Source organism: Mirounga leonina, unplaced genomic scaffold, assembly GCF_011800145.1.
Source record: "Mirounga leonina isolate KUSES-001 unplaced genomic scaffold, KU_Mleo_1.0 Mir_151, whole genome shotgun sequence".
In the NCBI taxonomy this organism is placed as follows: domain Eukaryota; kingdom Metazoa; phylum Chordata; class Mammalia; order Carnivora; family Phocidae; genus Mirounga; species Mirounga leonina.
This window is the reverse complement of record NW_023270377.1, coordinates 61,945,237-61,961,921: the sequence shown is the minus strand read 5'-3', so window position 1 is coordinate 61,961,921 and position 16,685 is coordinate 61,945,237. Positions and strand designations below refer to the sequence as shown.

Genomic DNA, 16,685 nt, shown 5'->3' with positions numbered 1-16,685 from the left:
TCCCATGCCTCAGCTCCCTCTGGGCTGTCCATCCTATCTCTGCCTCCCCCACCCATTGTGCCCTCTACCCATTGGTGGATGCTGACGAGCTCAATTGCTGTACCTGTCACACGGTTACCTATGTGTTGCCCAGACTTACTGTCAGTGCCTCCAGGTTGGTTCCTGAAAACAAATACTGATTAAAGAGTTGTCGAACAGTTCTGCTCTTTGTCCAGGAGGTGGATGGCTGTGCTACGTTAAGTAAGGTGTATGGAGAAATGAGACAAAATTTCAAAAACAGAGAAGGGAATAAAAGAAATGGGAAGGGGGACATTCTTTAATTTTCTTTTTTTTTTTTTTTGAATTTTAAATCATTCGTTTTATTTTTCTGTACTGGAAATTTTATGTTTACTTAAAACCTTACAGTATAACAGAAACAGACGTATCAACCCATTGTGCCTCTGTATAAACAAATATTTTCAGAGTTTACTCCTGGTATTTTCTTCAAATTACTCCACAAAACTAACTGCTTTGAGAGAACGTTTTGCACTAGATTGATGATTTAAAAACAAGCTCAAAACCGACATGAAAACAAAGAGTTTTCCTCTCTTTCAGGACAAATGTTTTATATGAAGTTATCCTCTTCAAACACCTTTGGTCTTAATTCTGGGTGAACCAGGATGGTTGCTTCCTGTCTCATTCAATGATTCTCTTACTGCGATCTTGTTGAGACGCTGCCTCTCCTGTGTGTAGCACCACAGTCTCCACGGAAGGAACCTTAAAAGGGCCCCCTTCTTGTTGCCCTATCTGTCTTCTGATTTCTGCAGTCTCCTTGCACACCTTCTCATAGCAATAGCCACAAAGGACGTGTTTCAGTTTCAGGTGACCACATTCAGGACAAGCGTCAATATTGTTCTTTAATAAGCTTCTGAGGGTTTCTTCCCCTACAGGGGTTAACTTCAATGCTGCGTCTGTTCTTAGGAGCTGCCATCCAAAAGATACTATCGGAAAGGCTGAAAATCTCCTTACTTCCATTGGTATCATTTGCTGGTTCTGTAAATATAGCTGGACCTTGGACTGCTAATGCTGGTCCCCACGGAGGATTGGGAAAACCTGGTCTGCTCTGCTGAAGTTTCCACTATAGTAGTTCCCAACAGCTCTGGAGGAGTCCCTGGGCTGCCGGCTACGGTGGGACGACAAGCGCCAGCATGGCCGATGCCATCTTCCTCACCCGAAGACCCCATTCTTTAATGTTTAAAAAAGGAGTTGCAGTTCCACATCCTAATGTTTTCTCTGTAGTTGTTTGCTTGTTCCAGGTTTCATTCTGACATTAGGGGAGTCAATGGTAAAGGCCAAAGAAACATCTGTCCATTTTGGTAGGATAAGATTCATCTTGATTTTCCATTTTCTTCCCTGCAGGCGTCAGCTTTGGTATCTCATGAGGGGAAGGGAGGTACAGGAGTCACACATGCCAAGGAGTGTCCGGTCGTCCTAGTAGAGGAGCACTCTCCACTCTATTACCACGTCTGTCTGTTCACCATCAAATCCCTGGCAGAGCTGGTTTGTTTATTTCTCTAGTCTTCCCTCCCGCTCTGACCACTGAGAATGGCTCATCAGTTGTTAATTCCTTTTCATTTCCTTGGCTCTACCAACAAATACCAATGCCATCCGTAAATGAAATAGCCTAACTCCTGAAGCATTTAAGTCAACACCCAATTAATTCATAGAGAGATCCTGGGGCAATTTAAAATATCTTTCCCCCCTTATCTATTTATTCCATTCCAGAGGCAGTATCCAGTTGCTTTGGTCTACCTCATCTGACTTCCAGTGATTTTTTTGGGCGAGGGTTTGCTGGAAGTTTACTTACTAGGTCTGTGCTGATGGTAGCTACATGGTGCATTATTGTGACCCTTCTGGTTACCACGAAAATCTCTTTCACGGGATCTCTGGACAGTTTTGAATGTGTGTTTTTATTTTTCCTGGTACCAAATAAGGTCATCTTTGTAAAAACATTAGCAGTCGTTCATTGCTTCATATCCCATTTTTGTCAGGATCACTCTTCTTGAACACCATAGGTAACAATACTTTCCTTCTGCTTTGGGGTTTGTGGCAACCCTGTGGATTGGGTAGAGGTGACATGGGTGGGCATGACTGAGGCATGGCTGGAGGAGCTGGGGTGGTAAGAGAAAGGAAAGTGAGGATATGGGGGAGAAAGGTTTTTGTTTGTAAAGGACGGGGAGGTCTTCCTGGGAGGCACGTGTACTCCTTGTGGTAGGTCTCCTCAAGCGCTGAGCTGCCGAGAATCAGACTCACTAAACTACTTACCCTTAGCAATGCTGAGAGACTAAAGAGAAGTCGGGCTTCTGATACTTTACGGTGAGACCTGTTGCAGCAGTGCGGGTTTGTACAATTCCCAGCTCCGTTTCCAACAAAGATTTTGAGTCTTACGAAGATAGCCCTTTCTCTTCCTCCTCTTAAGGAGAATCTGTGAGGGCCATATGATATGTTTCTCTTCCACAGCCATTCACACTCATGTTAAATATCTCCTCCATCACCTTTGGGACAACATGAAATTAGTTCTGTGAATTACAGGGAAGAAGAAAGAAGGAAATAACTTGTGCAGGGTTTTTAAAGTAACTTTAATATGAGTTCAGTCTAACATATCTAAGCCCTCATCCTGTTTCCAAATAAGTGTCTTTTGAAAGAATGGCTAATATCCCAGTTATCAGGCAGTTCATAAAACAAAGCCCTGCTCCTCTAAGGATTGATTATTTATTAGCTGGTGAAACATTTTTGTGTGGTATGTTGTTGCTTCCAAGTCTCCTTCTCCTATAGTATCTCATTTTACTTTTCTGTAGCTTCACAACAAGCCTCATATAATTAGACCTTGTGAAAGACCTGTTAAAAAAGTAGCTGTAAGTGACTGCAATTTGCAGTCACATTTGCTGACAGGCAGTGATGATGCTAATGACATAAGAGAACTTGGTTCAAGGAAACCGGTCATTAGGGTCACTAGTTGATCCTTGGCCAGAAGCTTCATTAATAGGAAAATTGTCACTCTCTGCTGCCAGACGACCTCAGGATTTTTGCCTCTGTTCAGGTTGATAATCAAAACGTTGCCTCTAAAAATGGAATACCATCTAATGATTAGGAGCAAATTTATGAATAACTCTAATAAATTTAATTTTAAGAACTGTTAGTTTAGTAACTAATTTATTGCTTGATTATAGGAATTAGGTCATGTAGCCATTATCTGAGCTCGGGTCCTTTATTTTCAACAGAAACTCAAGCATGTTTAATAAACTACATAACTCATTAATAGTCTTTAAGTCCTAAGTCCTTACCTACTAAATGAACAGGTTGAGATACTAAGAAAAGAGAAAAAAATGAATTGCTAAGTGTTTTTTTAGCCATCCTTATATTAGTTGTATTTCAAGTTTAAATAGATGTGAACATTTACAAAGAGCTAAAATGATGAGTAAGGTTACCAAACAAATAAATGAGTAAAATAACAACAAAAAAACCACCCCAATTTATTATTACATAAACAACAGCAAAAATATCCTAGGAAACCTGGCTTTTCCCTCCCCTCCCACCCATTAAAAAGCACATAGGGAGCCTCCTGGGTCTGTCTTAAAAGTATCACACTGTCCCTATTGCTCTGTCTCACAAACACACAGACACACATTCTTTCACATTCATTCAGTTTCATTCCTTTTAAGAGTAAATGAAAAGTCTTGTTGGAAAGATAACTAGGATACCTGTTTTAATTCTGTGGCCGGGTGACTGTGTTCTTTTTTCCCACCTGATATTGACAGTATCCATAGACATCTTGGTCCAACAATCAGCCTTTATATGTGATGTATATTCAGATACGTGGAGTGACTTACATGAAGTCTGACTTCTTTAAAGGTAGCATGCAAAAGCATAATCAGGTTGTTGGAAGTAAGATAAATATGAAAGAATGTTTTTAACAGTATTTTTGTTAGAGTTAAAATCATTTAAAGGTTTGTGAATCCCTCAGAAAAATAATAAAACCTACTAAATGTTCTGTTTATAAATGACTGTTTTTCCAGTGAAACCCTAAGAGATTTAAACCCTAGGATGGCACCCCACGGGGCTCACCACAGCTACCATTTCCAGTGGCTGATCCACGTTATTGATGGAATACATTTTCAACTAGATGGATTTGACACAGATAACAGCCATCTTGACTGCATCAGGGAACTATTCATAAAACAAGGCCATTCCTGTGCAGGTGGAATTTTTTTTTCCTTGCAATACAAAGAAGGATTATAGTTCTCCTTTGAAAGAGAATATTTAAAAACCTGTCTTAAAATTTTATGGCCTGAGGACATTTTGTGGTAGGCTACCCTACTTTAATTGTCTTAAATATTTGTGAGTTATTGTTTTCAATTACTTCTTATGTCCTTAGGTTTATCAACTACACATGACTGTTTTAAAATCTTCCTCACTGTTATTTGGCTTCCCTAGTTTTATCACCAATCTAGGATATCTCTTCTGTGGACTACTGCACAGAAAAGTGGTATCTTCTGCCAGAAAAGCTAATAACTGTGACCCTAGAATTCTGCCAAAACCAATAAGTGAATTGGAACTTACAAATCCCTGCCTTAGCAATATGTCCTGGGACGTGGAAAATATTTCTCTTTAGTAAATAGTTAGAAGATCATCTGCTTCGAAGTGATTGTTAGATGGCCTTTTTTGGCACCATGTGAATGTTGGAAAGAAAAGATACTGGGACGAGATGATTCTCATTATCAGCCGTTCTGTAATGCATTTTCCTTAATATATCTTCCTAATGAATTTTAGAGTTGAAAACCTTTGGTTTTAAATTATTAAGCACTTAAACTAATAAACCGAGACTCTTCATGTATCTCAGGAATCCAAAGATATCAGAGCCTAGGGAAAGAAATTACAATTTGATATGGTAATATCATATAGAATGTTAAAAATGATTTAATTGGATTTTGGTTTTAATCATTGGAATAGTGTTGCTAAAGTCAAGGTTATAGGTACAATCTATTGTAATGGTCTATGAGTGGTACATTTTCAAAATGTATGCCATAACTCACAAGGCAAGACATATAGAGGCATATGAATGAATCATGGTGGCCACACCAGTGCAAAACCAGCTCTAAGAATGCTCTGGCCATCAGTTAGTGGTAGAATTTTGTGTGGAAGTCTATTTTATGTCATGACATTTCAATTTTTGTTAATTGAAGATGGGTATTAAGCTCATGCTTTTATAGAACACATTTACTTTTACAAAGCACAAACTATATATTCTTAATGATAATCTCAAGAACTCTGTGGTAGATGAAGTGTCTGAAGGCCAGGGAAGTTGATGTGACCATGGTTCATTCTTCACACATTCTGAGCCCAACCAGGGTTTTAACTTAAGCCTGTTATATCCTAAGTTAGGTGTTACATGCTGCTAGACAGCAGCCATGCACGCCTAATAATCAGGACAGTGCACATTTTGGCCCCCAAGAGGAAAGTACCATGTGTGCGTGTAGGCTTCTTGGGTTTTAGTCTAATCAAGGTTGATAGACCTTTCCTTCTAAATAGATCCTACAGTGTTAGCAAGAGAGATTCTGCCTTGATGGTGGCTGCCATTTATTCCAAAGATGATGATACTACTCATACTGAATTGACTTGTGTACAGAGTGAGAAACATATGGAAGTTTTAAAGGGATAAATGCACATTTAGAAGTTTCCAACAAAGAAAATTCTCAGGTGCCTGGGTTTAGAATGGAGTTTGGGATTCTGTATAGTATTTTCTTCCTACATAGTGTGTGTGTTTTCATGATAGACCCTTAACTCCTCTGGCTTTGGATTTCTCCTTTTGTAGCAGGTGAAAGACCTGGAGCTATGATTATATATATACATTACAAAAAAAAAAAAAAAAGAACCTGTCTCAGCCTGGAAAACATTAAGTTTTCAGAATTGATAAAATGTAAAATGAAAAGAAAACTCAAAAGTACATAGAGTCAAAGTTGAGAAAAATAAGACCGGAGAGGCAAAATTCCAAGAACTTCTAGAGGTACAAGAGTTCTTTCGAAGCTGTACAGCCACTTATTTCACCTGTTCACCTATTTTACTGTTGCTGACCAGGTGTCAGTACTTCCTTGTATATGCTTGGATAGCTTATCACAGTACTGTGAACTTCTAGAAAAATCTGTGAGCTATTTATATTTCATACATTAAGATAACTGAAGAAGAATTTAGAATTATACTCATTAAAGAGTTTTCATTACTCCTCAGTTTATGCTTGATCCCTTGTGATAACTGAATGTACTTTCTAAGTGGAAATGTCAGGTCATTGGCAGAGGCATGGACTAGTTGGTAATTTCACTAGAGAAGCTGTTCTGAACTTCACCATGGTTGGCAAGCTGTATCATAAACTAGTGTTTATGCTAATGGAGAAAGAAATTTTGATAATACCTTCTCATTTCATCACTTCAGTAGCTCATGTTAAAGTACCAAAAGAGTATGTATGGTATGTCTGATGTGTTCAGACAGAGCAAATTGGTAAACATGAAATAGAGGACAAAGGGGAAACCAACGAGAAAAGAAGGGAATTGCCTTATAAATGTTTTCATGAATTGTTAGCAGGACTGACTGCTTTCCAAGGGGTTTACTTTAAGCCTGATAGGATAGATCAGCACATCCAGCTTGGCATGTGTTTGTGAGGGCAGTTCATTTCTACTCACTTCAAATTGTGGGCTTTTTCCTTTAGTATATTGTACATTACATCTAAATGTTACATAATCTGCTTGCCTGACAAATACAAATGTCGATTACTCAGACCAAGCAGGACTGACTGCTTTCATCTTAATGTGATGGAACATATTCATCATATTTTCTAAGAAATAACCTGGCAGTGTTTCCTCTTATTCATATCAGAGGGTAAGTCATCCTCTCTGGCCTCTGCTCAGTACTAGGCTCCTGTCCCCACACAGAAGAGGAAACTCTTTGCTGAGGCTTAGGAGTCTGAACTTTCAGGCAAGAACCACTGTCCCCAGTATTGGGCATGTTCAGCCTATTAAGGGCTTAGGTGAGAAAAAAATTCAAGGATGATGGTGTAAATAGCTACACAGAGTGAGTGTTTATCTCTTTGCCTGGCACAGTGCTAAAATTTGTGTAAGTAATCATTTATTTCTCATAAAATCCTCTGGGCAAATAAGGAAACTGAGGCACAGAAAAGTTGAATAATTTGACCACATTCATAAAGTCTATAGGGGGGCCATCATTTGAACTCAGGCCATCTAGTCTCAGAGTCATGCTATTAACCAGGGAGTCCCAGGCCTTCAGATTAACTGACCCCCTTCAGAAATGTTTTTGTGAATTACATTTGCTGTGTTGATATCACCTTCTGTTGGGAGACATTATGAGAAGTCTTGTAAAACCTGTCATTGTGAAGATTATGAGAGTAGTATCAGGATACTCTGTGTCACACAGTATCTTCTTTGTGAGGGTTCCTACGAAAAATTTCTCTTGGCTCTTAATAATGAGAATAGGTAAACTCCCGGAGCAAATTAGTCTCATTTTATTTTCTGGACACTGTAAACTTCCCATTTCAAACTAATCACTAGAAAGCTAATAATTGTATTTATAGCCTTCCCTTGGTTTGTCATTATGGTTTTGTCAGCCTTGCCTTTGTCACTGCCTTTTTCTTTTCTTTTTTATTTAATTTCACATTTAAAAACTAATTTTAAAATTCAAATTATACATGCACATAGAAATAAGCTCAAATGGTATGGAAGAACATAAAAATGAAAAATCTCCTTCCCTCTCTGTCCCATGCCAATTTCTACCCCTAGTTTTTAAAGTACTTCTTGAATATGTAGAAGATATTATGTATAAACAGTATATATGTGCATTATTTTAAATAATAGAATCATGCTAATAACATACATTGTTCATCACATTATTTTAAAATTTCTGTTTTTTTTTTTTTTAGATTTTATTCATTTGAGACACAGAGATACAGAGATAGAGAGAGCATGAGCAGTGGGAGAGGCAGAGGGAGAGGGAAAAGCAGACTCCCGGCTGAGCCAGGAGCCCAATGTGGGGCTCGATCCCAGGACCCTGGGATCATGACCTGAGCTGAAGGCAGACGCTTAACCATCTGAGCCACCCAGGCGCCCTAAAATTTCTATTTTAACTAGAGAAATTATCATAAGATATGTAAATAAAAGTTAATACTAACCCCTAAGGTTATGCAATGTTAACACTCCTTGTGGTATCTTATCTTAATTATAATACTACTTTTCCATGTTGTCTGTTTCTGTTTTTTTAAATCGCCTGTACAATGAACTCTTTGCAAACTTGGACTGTGGCTTTGGTCATTACAGTGTTCCTGGTGCATATCACAATGACCAGCATAGAATGGGCATTTAATAGACAAGGCAGTCACCCAAATGAGAGAACATATAGATGAAGATATGAATGCCACTTCCTTTGTATAGAACATTCTATAAAAGAGCCAAAGTGGGTTGAGCCTGAGCATGGCATTACAACACAAAGTCAAGAAAACACATTATTTGCTACTTAAGAGAAGAGAAAATTCCGATGGAATAAGAATATGGAAATAGCTTGTTTGGAGTGCACATATGCTCTCTCTTACCAGTACAAGAGCAAAGGCATATGGGTTCTTAAAGGACTTTCGAGTAGAAATGAAAATTCCTGTACATGTTTACATGGCTGGCTGGGAAGTTCACTCAGCAAAACATTCAACACATATCTACTGAGCAGCCTCTATGTATGAGGCACCATGGGGACATTACAGTCAAGTTAGAGTTTCTGCCCTTAAGGCATCTATAGATAAAAGAATCTAGAACCTAGCTTTACCCTCTCCCCTTTCTCCTCTACCCCAAATAAAGGAGATTATGTTACCATAGATGATTATGATCATCATCTAATAATGTTTTCCTTTTTTCCCAGTTTCTAAAGATCTCTCCTTTTTATGAGGTTCCTGGTAATGTTTTCTCTTGTAACTAGCAATGCCTTGTCACAGTGAAACTTTTCTTTCTTTTTTTTTCTTTTTTTCTTCTGAGTGGTGGGATTGGTACACAATGTAAAAATGTTTGTCTAAATGTTTTTAGACTATGTTCCAACCTCTGTAAAGAATATAAAACAAACACGGTAAGAAAAAATTTGTTCATAAAATTTTGACCACCCTCTGTGACTTTTCAGATATGTTCGTAGGAATTGGAAATCTTCAACTAGCACATCTTCTCTGTGAGAAAAGTAATAGCAATGCTGTCGTCTTTGGGTTTCCCCGTTCTCTAAAGATTCCAAATAGTCTGTCAGTATCACATTGTCTTTTTTCATTATTTTCTTTTTGTTTCAGCTTAGTTCTAAATCCTTTTGAAAGAAAAACTTATCTGTGCCTCTTTTTTTTTTTTAAATAGGTAAGTTTGTCACATTATGGAATAAAGCTATTTGACCTAGAGCGAGTTCAAAATTGACCACCTCTCTCCTAGGGTACATGCTTTGGATCCTTTGAAATCTGGTGTTTAAGCATAGAGGCATGATAATTAGAAAAAGTTTCTGATTTTAATGCAACAGAACAAAGAAGGGTGCATTTTGAGTCCAGACAATAAATGTATGGAGGATTCCTATCTGGAGTAGAGGTGGGGGCCAAAGGTTGCGTGCGGTCAGGGCAACCCTCTCTGGGTTGCTTCTTAGCATCAGCAGTCCTGGAGTTTCTGTTGGAGGCAGAAAGGAAAAGAAAATAAAGGAAAGGGAGAAACCAAATGAAATTCAAGTACAGTTGTATCATAACACTGAATATGCTAGAAAAATGCTTATTTAAATGTGCTATTATTGATGTCCTTAATTATATTTTTAAATGAAATGAAGATCAAGAAATCATTTCAATTAAGCATGTAAGATTACCTGTTAGACTATCAGCTGGAGAATTATGATGTCTATTAATTATAAGTAATTTTCCAAGTACCCAGTGTACCATTGGTAGACAGGCTCTAATTTACAAATTATAGGCAATGAGTGGAAAGGGAGCACAGTTGTCCACATTTTTCATCTCTAACTGACAAAATCTTTTCCCCAATTTAAGGTTTTGGGAAGACCCGCTACATTTCTTATCTTTGGCTTGTATTCGCTCCAGTTATTCATTAGTAGTTCAGAGGGTTATTGTTTCCTGAGAGCAAATTTAATCCTGACATTTTCACGCCTCAGATTGGGAATTAGGTTTTGTCTTTCTTGCATGCATTTAGGGCAGGCAATGTAAAGTTATCAGGGGTATTTAGCTAAGAATCACCAGCACCTTTGAAAACCAGAATCCCCGAGGAGAGCCAAATACACAGCGTAACAAGATACAGAGGAATCAATACTGCAGGCTTCCCACAGGAATGCAGTACAGATGTCTGCATAGAAAGCTACGTGCAGCTGTACTTGATGGGGGACAGGGGATCTTACATTAGCAGTGCACTTGGGCTCCTTTTTTCTGTCTTTTTGTATTATATTGCTTAGGATCAAAAGATAGTTTTCAGATTATTTTTATCACAAGATTTATGCAAATAGATTGGTTTACAGATATATTGCTGTTTCTTCCAAATAAAAGCATTTTGCTCTCTAATAAAATAGCTGGCTTAAGCATCAGGACAGCCTATTACAATAAGTGAGGTCTCAATAATAATTATTTTCAGCTGAGATCCTTGGGTCCTGGTGTCCCATTTAGTGCTCTATTTTTTAAATTATCTACAATTTTTCTTATTTCTATGACCCTGGCTTTTGTTTTTATTTTTGCTAATTAGAATATGCTTTTTCTTACCAACTTAAAAAAAGCATTCTTAAGAAAAAAAATTTAAAAAAAATAAAATTAAATTTAAAAAAAGCATTCTGGAACCAGTGCTTTTCCCCTACTTCTTTATATTTTATATTCTATTAAATGATTTCTGGATTTCACACAATCATTTCTGTTGGCTGGTACAACTGTACCATTAAATAATAGTAAATAAAACAGTGGGAGGCGGGGAGGAGGGTGTTGTAGCAGGAAGAACAGAGCTGGTGCAAGGCTGGCTACAAGGCAGAGTCTGAAGGGAGCAGCCGAACCAGCAAAAACCCTGAAAAGAAAGGTAGACTCAGAGAGCTGAGTCTCCAGCCCGGGATCCCTTGGACAGGGAACATGGTGTAAAGTCTGGAGCCTCCTGCCAAACATGTTGACATATAGTAGATACTTATAATAACTTCTGAAATACGCCTTGTGTACTGACTGGTCAGGCATAGCCAAGAGTAACAAAATAAGGTTGAGGACTTAAAAAAAAAATCCCAGTGATAAATGAAAGCCTGAATTTGGATGAGAATGATACATATTGTTAGGAATTTAATTTCTTGGTAAAGATAGAGCCTGTTTCAATTCAGATCTTTATGAAGTTGGTATTATTTCACATTTATTTAGCACTGTGTGGTTTTCTTTGAAAACTTGATGCTTTGGGGGCTACTTATATGTATTAATGCTTCCACTCCACCAGTTAAATACTTGCAGAGTATTTTTTCCCCAAAGTTAAATGTGATATAGTACTTTTTAAAATGCATTATTAGGGGGCGCCTGGGTGGCTCAGTCGTTAAGCGTCTGCCTTCAGCTCAGGCCATGATCCCAGGGTCCTCGGATCGAGCCCCGCATCGGGCTCCCTGCTCAGCGGGAAGCCTGCTTCTCCCTCTCCCACTCCCTCTGCTTGTGTTCCCTCTCTCGCTGTGTCTCTCTGTCAAATAAATAAAATCTTAAAAAAATAAAAAAATAAAAAAAATAAAATAAAATGCATTATTAGTTTGGTTGGTGATTCATGGCTTTTGGACTTTTGAAATTCTATATAAGGATTATAATTTTAAAATAATGCAAAAGATCATAGGAAAATATGACGGCAGTCTAGCAGTTCAGAACTGGTATTGGAATGCAGAATTTTTTAAAACAATTATAATTGTTATACATGTATAATAACATGTACAATTACGTGTATAATAACAATTATAACAAATATAAATTCAACTTGTTTTCTATGTAGAGATTTTAGAACCTATGGACAGTTAATTTGTGTCAACTTTACTCTCATGCATATACATATGTTGCATAGTTCATATTGTGCCTTGCCTTTTCACTTATTACGTGGCAAGCATTTCCCCATGTCTTTAAATAATATTTGAAAATATTATTTCAACAGTTGGACAATAAACCATCGTGTGGATTCACCATAAGCTACTTAAGTATTCTTGTAGTGGTATATATAATGCAAACTTCAAAAAAAAATCTCTAACTCTTTCTCCAGTCTTAAAATTTATTGAAATCTTTTTGTCTTTGATAAAGTTTGGGTCAGTTTATTAAACACACACACACCCAAAGAAGGCTGCTCTTCAGTAACAAGTTACTACCACCAAATTCCCTTCTCTCTTAGCAACTACGCACATCTGCAGAGACAAAGGATCCTTCTCCTTTCACATGGGAGCTGTGGGTGCTTCCTTCAGCCAGCTGGAGAAGTGGGAGGCCGTTGTGCTTCATCCCTCTGAAAAGCAGCTGCTACCTCTCAGAGCCCATTCCCCCTGCCTCGTAGCTGGACACAGTTCTGCCAATGAAACAGCACCTGCCTCTCTTGCAGCTGGCAGCCGGGACAGCAGTTGGGAGAATTGCTGTGGAAAGTGCCTGTTGGGGCATCTTGCCAAAGGGAAACATGAGGCCTTCCTTATCTCTCCGTGCTGCCTGCCACGTGGATGTGAGGGCCCTGGCAGCTTTCTTGGACCTCAGGGACTAGGTCCACACCCTTTGAGTGGCAGAGCAGTGAGCGAGGAGGAACTCAGGTCCCTGAAGACTTTGTGAAACCCGTGATACGGGTCCCAAATCACTTACTTTCAGACATTTTAGGTTAACAAATGAATGCCCCTACCTTTTCTTTTTTTTTATTTTTTTTTTTAATTTTTTATTTTTTTAAAGATTTTATTTATTTATTCATGAGAGACAGAGAGAGAGAGGCAGAGGGAGAAGCAGGCTCCCAAGAAGCAGAGAGCCCGATGTGGGACTCGATCCCAGGACCCTGGGATCATGACCTGAGCCGAAGGCAGACGCTTAACCATCTGAGCCACCCAGGCGCCCGCCCCTACCTTTTCTTAAGTCCCTGTTACTTTGTTCTCCTAGGCAACTAAACCTAACCTATAGTTGCCCATATCTTTTCTAAGATCTGTCCTTATGATTATATAAGAGACTTCTTGGCAGAGGTGAGCAGAATGGCTAATGAAAAGATGGTTTTTACTAGTAAACAACCACAAATTCTACAAGTGCTCATTTCTCCTGAAGTACATGAATCTCTTACTTAGAATATGATCATTGCTTTTACTCCAGCAACTGGAAAAAAAAATCAGGACTGAAAGCATGGTGGGTATGATAAAAGTTATTTAAAAATTTACTGCCATTTACCTGAGTTCTTGTTTAGCAATAATTATAATAAGAGGTCACCTTTACTAACTGAGCACTTTCTGTATGCTTGACACTATTAAACACATTACATGGGAGATCTCATGGAACCCATCATACCCACAGGGGCCTGTTATATCCCCTTTAGCAAACGAGGAAATTACTCCCCGGCAGTCCCCTCCCCAGTAGCCCGGATCCCCTTTATCTGCTCTCCTTTTTCTCTGTAACACTCATGGACTTTTCACATGTTATATAATTCACTTTCTCTGTTGGTTTTTTTGTTGTTGTTGTCTGTCTCTGCACAGTAGAATATAAGCTCGATGAGGCCAGGTATCTTTATGTGTTTACTGCTGTCTGCCACGCACCCATAACAGGGCCTGACGTGCGGTAGTCACTCAAATTCTCACAGAAATGGAATAGAGAGATTGTGTCCCTTGCTCAAGGCGTTGTACTCTGAATTATGCTGTATTGTCTTCCAAGCTGCTTGCTTTTTCTAACATTTGACAAAATGCTCTTCTGAGTTAATTATTAAATGACTTGGAGGTTCTAAGGTAACATTCTTAAAAAATTAACAGGTTGTGTTTTTTGAGCAGTTTAAGCTTTAGAGAAAACTTGAAGAGTTCCCACATACCCTTTCTCTTCCCCCCCAGTTTCCCCTATTATTAACATTTCCCACCAGTGTGGTACTTATGTTACAGTTAATAAGCCATAGTTATATTAGGGTTCACTGTTTGTGTCGTATCGTTCTGTGGGTTTGGGTAAATGCTTAGTGACATGTATCCACCTTTATAGAATCCTATAGAGTAGTTTCACTTGCCCCCCATATCCTCTGCACTCTGCTTATTCATCCCTCCCTCCTCCTTCCAACTCCTGATTACCACTGCTCTTTTTATCATCTCCATAGTTCTGCCTTTACCAGAATGTCATATAGTTGTAAATTACAGTATCTAGCCTTCTCACATTGGCTTCTTTCATTTAAGCAATATTCATGTCAGGTTCCTCTCATATCTTTTCATGACTTGATAGCTCATTTCTTTTTATCACTGAATAATATTCCATGGTGTGGATGTACCACAGTTTGTTTATCCCTTCACCTATTGAGATCTTGGTTGCCTCCGCATTCTGGCAATTTATGAATAAAACTGCTTTTAAACATTATGTGAACATAAGTTTTTAAATCATTTGATTAAATTCTACAGAGGGTGATTGCTTGATTCTGTAATATTTATTTTGTGCTTTTATAGTGGGCCTGCATTGACAACCAACACTGAGAAGCCATTTAAATTTGAGCCAGGAATGAGGAATACGGAGTTTCCTTTTTCACTCTCTTCTCTTGAAGAGTGTCCTAAAACCATATTCCAATACTATGTGTGAAAGGCCTGAAGGATGAACATGAAACATGAATACACTGTTTCCCAAATCAGTTCTTATGTTCTTAATACTTTGTAATACTCTCAACTCCTATCTTGTGTTTATATTGTACCACATCACACTAATTAAAAAGTAACTTACATTCAATCATCTTTGTTCATTCTCAACAAAAATAAGAATATGTGTCACAGAAGGATGGTGGACATTTTCATGTATGACCTGGATAAGGCTCCTCTGTTTTCTGCACTATCGTACGGTATTATTTTATTTCTTCTTCTTGTTACAAATTGGAGAAGCCAAGCGATGTATCTCTGGATTGGGACTTTCTAAGTTTAACAAATGATGTAGTCCATGCTATAGTGGCATTCAGAAAACCCTGGAGCAGGGAAACCCAGACCTTATCCAGCAATGTACTTTATCAAGTTCTGAAGCACAGTTGAGGATGAAGAAGTAGCAGGACACATCCCACTTCTGCTGACGGGGCTGTTTTGTGAGTAATGGGACTGTTCTCGTTGCATGGAGAGTTTCCTGTCATGCTTTTCTTTATCCAGCGTCGCCCTGCCTCTTGAGCACCCCGATGCTTTCTTCCTTGTCATGCTCCTGCCTTCCTATTCCAAACATGAACTATTGATTCCACACTCTTGATGTATTTTGCTGCATGAAAGAAAAAGTTATCAGAGACTTGAGGGTATGTGTTACCTCTTTGTATAAAATTCTCCTTTTTCTGATAGCTATTTGGCAGTTTTTTTCCTATCCTTTTCTGATCTGGTCTCTCCAGATAAAAACCACCACTGTATTATTCACCTAGCCCTGACTATTCAGGGTCATCATCGATTCCTTTCTGTGTTTCAGATAAGGAAAACAAAGTAAGCAAAAACACAGAGGCTTGGCATGGGAGCCTCTGTTAATTAAACAGGTATTGGAGTACTTAATCTGTTTTCATGTACTATATCCAAGATAATGGGCAAGGCCCTCAAAGAGTTCTGTTGAGTGCGGGAAGCAGACAAGTAAACAGATATTTGCAGCAAAGTAGATACGTGTTATGAAAGAAATATGCATGGGCTTCTGTGAAGCTTGTTTGGGGGGACCATGAGCAGTCATGTGTGACTAGAGCATAAGGTTTGTGTTTGGTGGGGCCTCATGGACAAAGAGACAGAGATGTGAAAGGACAAATCTGAAAAGGTGGGTTGAAGCCAGGTTGTAAATTGCCTTGAAATCACAGTAAGGAGCCTGGGCTTTATGGAGCAATTGGTGTGGAATCATCAAATGTTTTTAAAAGAAGAGCAAGTCAACCTGGATTCCCAGTCTGTTTTCTGACTTTGTCCTCGACTTTGCATTTCTATCCCCTTTATTCCTCCTCTGGCATTCCCCATCTTATATACAGACATCACCATCTGTAGCAGCCAACCAAGTGGAGATCTTGGGATTGTCTTCACTTCCTCTCCACCCTCTACCCCATGGTCAACAAGACGGTATATGCTAGTGACTTTGTATGGCATGGAACTTTCATTCATCTCCTGCTCTCCATTTTTAGCTCTGATCTTTTATCAGATTTCATGCTATTAAACTGCACCGATTATTCTTCAGTATACAGAGATTAGGTAAATTATTTTACTGTCTTGCTTCAGCAAATGAGGGTAAATACTATTAAATCTCTTTGTAAGATTAAAGTTGTATATGTGACATGCTTTTTATGGATACTGGAAGCAATATCAGTGTATTAGGAATTCATAGGATGGGTATTATAAACCATCGAAATCTCTTCTTGACTTTATATGTCCCTTGATATTCCTCTCTATTTATTATTTTAGTTAGGATTAGGTTTAGAGCATATAGCTAAATAAATAAATAAATAAATAAATAAATAAATAAATAAATAAATAAATAA

At 38.4% G+C, this 16,685-nt stretch overlaps 1 protein-coding gene and 1 pseudogene across 4 annotated transcripts in view; one reads left to right on the top strand and one right to left on the bottom strand.

Annotated features, from left to right (window-relative positions):
* Window positions 1–16,685, top strand: part of CERS6 (ceramide synthase 6) — a 311,203-nt gene that overhangs the window by 190,760 nt on the left and 103,758 nt on the right. The window lies entirely within an intron of this gene.
* Window positions 640–1,201, bottom strand: LOC118012364 (annotated as a pseudogene).